This window comes from Mustela nivalis, assembly GCF_964662115.1.
Source record: "Mustela nivalis genome assembly, chromosome: 3".
NCBI lineage: Eukaryota > Metazoa > Chordata > Mammalia > Carnivora > Mustelidae > Mustela > Mustela nivalis.
Genome location: NC_139022.1, coordinates 103,926,776 through 103,934,602, shown reverse-complemented (window position 1 = coordinate 103,934,602; position 7,827 = coordinate 103,926,776).

Genomic DNA, 7,827 nt, shown 5'->3' with positions numbered 1-7,827 from the left:
GGACTTGATCCCAGGACCCTGAGATCACGACCCGAGCCAAAGGCAGCGGCTTAACCCACTGAGCCACCCAGGCCCCCCTCCCTGGCACTGTTTTGAAGGTCCCTGTATAATGGTGCCTGGTCTCCCTCTGCAGCCTCTTCATCTCTTCTACAGACCCCAACCCAGCTATCTACACTCCCGTCACACTGAACTCATTTCAGTTTCTCATTCGCATCATCCTCCCTCTCAGTCCTGTTACCTTGGCCTAGAATACTCTTTTTTTTTTTTTAATAAAGATTTTATTTATTTATTTATTTGACAGAGAGAAAGTGCAAGCGGAGGAGGAGCAGAGGGAGAGGGAGAAGCAGACTTCCCACTGAACAGGGAGCCTGACAAGGGTCTCAGTCCCTGGACTCTGGGATCATAACCTGAGCTGAGGGCAGATGCTTAACCGAAGGAGCCACCCAGGTGCCCCAAGAATACTGTTAATAACCTCCCCTCTTCTCTTAGACCCTAGTTGGTCTTCCTGCCTTCTCTTGAATTTTTCTTCCTCAAGGAAGTGGCCCCCTTGACCACCAGAGCAGGCTTACTCACCTGGCACCTCTTACTGTCCATCATAACTGTCTTGACACCTGATTATTATGATCTGTTTAATTGTCTACCTTCCCCGCTGGAGTGCAAGCCCCTGGAGGGCGGGGCCTGGGTTCTGCTCACTCTTGTGTGTTTAACTTCTAGAACAAAGTAGGAATCACGGTATGTCTGTTAGATGAACGCATGTGAGAATGAACGCATGTGAGAGAGCAGTGAGCTTGTTCAATTGTTGCCAACTGGAACTTGCAGCACAGACCCTCTCAACAGCCTCTTAGGAATATCAGTGCTCTTTGATGATAGCAAACAGTTAAATCTCAGAGTTTCTCTGCAGTCTGAGTCAGAGTGATTAGCCCTCCTTATTAATGAGGAAACAGAGCCCCAGGGGAGCAGGTGATCTGCCCCAGGGAGGCAGCGAGGTGAGGTAGTCACAGGGCTCTGGCTATGACCACACTACTTCTACCTCCCCCTCCTACTTTTCTCCTTTCTGAGCACCAGGCGGAAATGTAATGTCATGACACATTGGGGGATTTCTTTCTTCCAATGCATTTTTCTGATGTGACTCCAGCCTGGGGGGTTGGGGGAGCACTGGCCAAGGGAGGAGGGAGGCGGGAGTGGGGAGGTTGCTGCCGCATTCCTCAGCGGCTTCCTCCGTTTGCATAGCTCTGAGAAAGAAGAAAGAAGTTAGCAAGCTTTGGCAGAAGCACTGGACATTCAGCTCCCATTCTGGCAGCTGCTGAGGCTGAGCCCGAACGCACGCTCTGCCAAGGCCAGGGAGGCCAGCTCTCTCTGCTGTCTCCAGCTGCCAAGATGAGGTGGAAGAGGTCAAGGCCTTGGCTGAACATGGGGGATCACAGAAAGAGTCCCCTTCTTTCTGCCCAGCTTGGCAGCCAATTGGCCATGAGCCATTAAGTGTGTGCGTATGGAGTGGGGGGAGCAGCGGAGGTTGGAGAGCTGGTGTGAGCATCAGATAGCCCAGGGGCTATCTCAGCCCCTCACCCACCCTGGACATACTGGAGGGGCAGCCCCTCAGCAGATGTCCCCACCCAGCTGTTGGGGCCACTGCCACCACATTCCAGAGCAGACCAAGCTCCACAGAGTGTGGCTTGAGAAAGAACGTGAGGCCCCACTCACCATGGAAACTAGGCTTCCTTGAAAAGGTCACATATTTGATGTGGCTGTCATCAGGGTACCTTAAACGCAGCACTGTTCCTGTTTTCCTGACACCCGCCAGCAAAGAAGCTCCAAGATAATGGGGGTGGCAGCTGACCTGTTTGCCCGCTTTAGACAGGTCCCTGTCACAGTTTCCCATTCTCCGGAAAGCCCAAGGCTGTACTGCTTACCCAGCCTGACTCCAACCTGAACCCACGGGGACGATCCTGCAGGCTGAGCCACAAGTCTGGCAAGGACCTGGATGGGCCAAAAATCTGGAAAAAGAGGTGCCCACAAGACCCACGAGCATAAAAACTAGCAGAGGGCTAGAAGTCAGAGGTTGTTAATATCTATCATGGACTGAGTACTTACTCTACACCAGGCACTGTGACAAATGCTTTATAATACTCACAAAAACCCTCAGAAAAGTGAAGCTTTGCAAGGTTAAATAATTTGTTCAAGATAATTATATGATCAGAAAATGGTGTGGTTAGGGGCACCTAGGTGGCTCAGTGGGTTAACCTTCTGCCCTCAGCTCGGTCTTGATCTCAAGTTCCTGGGATCCAGCCTCACATCCGGCTCTTTGCCCAGCGGGGAGCCTTCTTCCCCCTTGCTCTCTGCCTGCCTCTCTGCCTACTTGTGATCTCTTTCTCTCTCTCTCTGTCAAATAAATAAATAATTAATTTGAAGAAAAGAAAATGGTGTGGCTAGGATTTGAACTCAGTTTTGTCTGACCCAGAGTCTAAACTTTTGTAGAACTTTGTTATTTAAATTCAATTAATTAGCATATAGTGGATTATCAGTTTCAGATGGAGAATTTGGTGATTCCTCATTTGCTTGTAACACCCAGTGCTCATCATATCACGTGCCCTCCTTAATGCCCATCACCCGGTTACCCCATCTCCCACCCACATCCCTCCAGCAAACCTCAGTTTGTTTCCTGTGATTACGAGTCTTGGGGCACCTGGGTGGCTCAGTTAGTTAAACGTCTGCCTTTGGCTCAGGTCATGATCCCCAAGTCCTGGGATCGAAACTCTTTTTGGGCTCCCTGCTCAGCAGGGAGTCTGCTTCTCCCCCTGTGTGTGCTCTCTCTCTGTGGCAAATAAATAAACAAAATCTTAAAAAAAAAAAAAAAAAAAAAAAGAGCCTCTTGTGTTTTGTATCCCCAGAGTCCAAACTTGTAACCTCTATTCTACCTTCACTCCCTCATTTCTTCATGCATTCGTTCATTCATTCCACTGTCCATTCACTCACGCATGCCTCAAACATTTAGTGGGAGCCGCGGATGTCCTGGGTACAGGCACACAGAGCTGCATAAGGACACGCTCTGTGGCTCCAGGAGCTCACAGTGGGTGAAACAGGTGAGCACACAGTGACAACACATGGGGTGATGAAAGCTGTGGGAGAGGAACTCCGAAGCTGCTTTGGGAAGAGGACTGATTTTCCTTGCATTGTCCAAGGCCCAGTGTGGAAGTGCAGAGGAGGAGTGACTAACACACCAGAACTGAGTGTGGGTGGCAGACTTTCTCCAGAAGTTGCCCAAACTCACACCTAGAAGAGGATGTTTGTACCTGCAAGGTTGAACTTGGGGTCAGACTTCTCCGGCCTGGAGTTTCAGGGTCCAGAGTTCCAGCCACTGGACAGAAGTACTTCCTCCCAGTGAACCTGGTCAGGCCATCCTTCCCAAGAATAGGGCTTCTCAGGGCCAATCCACCTGCTCAGTATCACTGAAGAAATAGAAGTCAGGCCTTCCTAGAGAGCCTTGGCTTGAGGTCATGGTTTATATGCCAGCCTTAGCCCAGACACTAGGAGCATAAAAGAGAACCAACTGGTAGCTTCTTCTTTCTGAGATGGTCCCACTGAAGCTGGCCTTCTGAAAGCTAGGGTCAGCAGAAACAAAACTAGTCCCTCATTAAAAGGAAACCAATCCAGTGACTTCTAGGTTAGGCAAGAAAATAAGGGTTGGGGAAAAGGGTGACTTAATTCCTCCCGTCTGTCTGGTTCCTACACCCACATCATATGTCTTTGGGGAAGCCTCCCACACAGGCTATGATCCATTAACTACAGCAATCCGGCCCTGAAAGGAGCCCTTTTCCTTAGATGCCCTGTTGGTTAGTAATGGCCAAAATGCCAGGAGGGAAGAATGGAGGGAGGGAGGGAGGGCGGGAGGTTCTCTGAAGAGCATGAGGGCAGCTGACTTCCTTCACAGCTGTGTGGGTGGCAGTGAGCTAAGAGGTCCCTGATCTCTTCTCCATCAATCAAGGGGCGATCAAGCAAAAAAAAAAAAAAAAAAAAAAAAAGTGCAATTTTAAAAGTTCAAAAAGAAAATCCAAACCACAGCAACCTCCAAATTATATTAATTTGGTGGTGGCCTTACGCTCCGGAAACCAATCACAGACAGGGCAATTCTAACTTCCTCTTCCTGCTCTTGGATGAGGTTAGCCTTTTTTCCTTTCTCCAGGGTTGGTCTCCATGAAGCTCCATGACCTGCTTATTCCCTATTGCTCTGTTGCCTGGAGGCCTGGCCTGGTCTGGGCACCTTACCACAGCAAGGAGGAAAGTATGGAGCCTTCTCCTCTCTTCTGTTTTTGGAGAATGGTGTCCAAGGTAGAAGTTCATGGTCAGTGAGGAGTCTGGGCCCTCCTGGGGGGGTCAGAGACAAAACTGATTTAGCTGAGTGAAGTCCTGTGCCACACTCTCTACCCCTCTGAGCCTCAGGGCCCTTGATCATGGAACTGAGTATGATCTGGGGCACTATGAAGGTAAGTTTCTAAAATAGGAGTATGCTTTAGAGCTTGAAACATCATATAAATGTCAGGTGTCCTCATTTGTTTCTGTCTTTAGGTCCTTATTTACAGTTTTGTCTCTTCTTTTTTCCCCCTCCTTGCATCCCCTTCCTCTCATTGCCCTTTCTTTAGTGCCCTCCTTTACCCCATATGGACTTAGTATGTCCACAGAAGAACGCTTACTTCTCTGGTCCCCATGAACTCCTCCCCCATTCCTTCCCATCTGGGTGGCTAGAACCATCGTTTACCCAGTTTCTTTTTCTTTTTTTTTTTTTTAAAGATTTTATTTATTTATTTGACAGACAGAGATCACAAGTAGGCAGAGAGGCGGGCAGAGAGAGAGAGGAGGAAGCAGGCTCCCTGCTGAGCAGAGAGCCCGATGCGGGACTCGATCCCAGGACCCTGAGATCGTGACCCGAGCCGAAGGCAGCGGCTTAACCCACTGAGCCACCCAGGCGCCCCCGTTTACCCAGTTTCTCAGGTTAAAATCCAAGAAGTCATCTTTGATTTCCATAATTCCCACATTCCACCCATCAGCGTGTCTAAAGGGTGATTCCCTCCAAACATAGCCTGAATCTGACCATTGCTCACCACCTCTCCTACCACTGTATTCCTGGCCACCAGCATGTCTTCCCTGGATGACTGCCAAGGCCTCCTAACTGGTCTTGCTTCTTCCACTTTTGCCTCCTAAAACCCCTTTCTGTGCATAGAAGAGTCATATTTGCAGAACAGGAATCAAATCCTATCAGTGTCCTACTCAAAACACACCACTGGCTTCCAAATTGTTCACCATGGTCTACAAGGCCCTACATGATCTGGTCCTTGCCTCCCTCTTCAACCTTCAATGACTATGCTGTGTCGCTCAAGGGATCTTTTTCTTTCCTTCATACAAACAACACTTATTTTTGTCTCAGGGTCTTCGTATGCCTGATCTCATCTTGTCTCGGTTCAAATGTTACCTCTGCAGAGGGACCTCCCTTGAGCTACCTATATAAATTAATTCTTCCCCCAATAACTCTTCAGCACATCACTCTTTGTGTGCGTGTGTGTGTGTTTATATTACTTATTTCTGAAGTTATCCTATTTCTTTCTTTATACATCTATTGTTGGCCCATATGTCGGTCTCGCCACTGTTCTCCAGTGACAAGAATAGTATGTGGCACATTTTAAGTCCTCACTCGGTTTTGTGGATGAATGAATGAAAGCCCTTGCTCCAAAGTACTTCTCTTTCTTTTCTTCCCCCACCCTCGCTCTATCAAAAATGCCCTCTCCTTCAGAGCATGGATTTCATCTGGAAGGTGATTGGGAGGCTTCTACAAATATTTGCTGAATGAATGAAGCTAAAATGAATTACACCAACAAAGAATCCCAGCCTCTCGATGCTCAGCTATTCCCAGAAGTATTAGCATTCTCAAACAGGAAGCTTGAATTTCAGGCATTGTTGACAAAGGGAAGAATTTCAGGCCAGCCAAGTTGAAGTGATATATTTGGACAGAGTTGCTGTTCCAGGGCTTCTTAAACCCACAAATATTTGTTAAGACCCTTTAAAGCTCCTTTGAAACCACAGTTGACATTAAAATGTAAAACACTGATTGAGAAGCATTGTTTGTGTCTAGGGGAAAAAAATGTGGACTAGGATTCAGGAGGCTGGGTTTCAATGACCAGTGTGCCTCCAATTATTTCCTTGGACAGATTGCTAAAGATCATCAGCATTTACTGAGTGTCTAGCATGTGCCCTGAGCTAGGCACTTTCTTCACAGATATCATTTTTGCAACTTGTCGAGGTGGATATATTTAGTACCTCTTATAAGAGCTGGGAGACAGGTTCAAAGAGGTCAGGTATCAGGCATGAGAGCACCCCCTAATAAACAGCGGCGCCTGGACCCAGACCCAAGACCGAGTCCGTCTGCTTTCCTGTTCCTTCCCCTGTCCCCTGATTAGACATCTCACATCTTCTCCCATGAATTTGTAAACAGGGGGCGGGGGAGGAAACTCTTGGGCTCTAAGATCCCTTTCATATGAGCTCCTCACCTTAGTGTTCTTTCTGGATGAATACGGGAAGAAGAGAACACAAATCTGGGCCAGAGAACTCATTTGGAAGGTAACTTAGTGGTTAGAGTGAAGGCTTGGATAGTTAAACTCAACCAAGGTGATGCCTGCAGAGTGTGTGGCCCAGGAGACAGGCTTAGGGATCGCTCCATGACTGTCCAATATTTATTTGATTATTAGCCTAATAATGATTATGATGAACATTATAAAAGAAAGTATGGCAAAGGTGGCGAAAGGGAAAGCCCATTGGAGAAGAGGTAAGGGCTTCTCAGGGCATGGGAGGGCCAGATTACTGCTAGCCAGTCTTGACAAGTGGCTGCAAGTTCAGAGGCTCCCAGGGCCACCATATCAGCCAAGGAGATGCCTGGTGTAGGGGTGGGGGATGGGGAGAGATGCTCCCAGCAGCAGCAGTGGCAGGAGAGAGCCCCTGAAAGGCAGGAAACCCAGAGGCCGCAGGAAACATTAGTTGGAGAAACAAAGCGTGTTTGAAAAGCTGAGCCTGGTGTAAGACAGGAGCAGGAGAGGGAGCCCTGTGAACAGTTCGAAGTGACATCTGTCCTATTTTCTCTGATTACCAAAGTAATATACTGGTACTTTACAGAGCTTTATATAATGTAGATAGCAAAAGAATTTCTGATCCAAGTTTCGAAAATCTTTTTGTTGCAGTTTAATCATGACCTGAGCTGAAGGCAGTTGCTTAACCAAGTGAGCCATCCAGGCACCCAACAGAGGCCCTTCTTTAAACCCAACCACACTCCCACGGCAGCACTGGATCACATACATGTCCACTTGCTGGCCTCTCGACCAGATTCTAGTCATTTCTTATGTTCATTCATCCATGTGACAAACATCAAATCCCCACAATCTGGGATTGGAGTAATGTACATGCCCTTTCCTTCATGAAGCTAGCATTCTAGCAGGAGGAGACAGACAGTCAACAAAGAAGAATATGTTAGTGATGATAAGGGCTATGGTGGGAAAGAAAGCAATGGAAGGAGAGTAAGAAGAATGGGGTGGGCGAGGAATGTGCTATTGTCTAATAGGTTGGTCAGGAAAAGGCTGCAAGGCAGACAAGAGCTGGGTTACGTTTTATGTGATGGCTCTGGCTATTCTGTTAGAAATGGGCTGCACAGGAGCAAGGTGGAAGACAGCAGATCCAGCCAGAGATGACTGTGAGCGTGACCAGGGTGATGGTAGGAGCAGTGATCAGCTGTAGCTGCATTCAGTATATATTCTAAATGTAGGTGTGATAAGGTCTGTAGACAGATTGGTT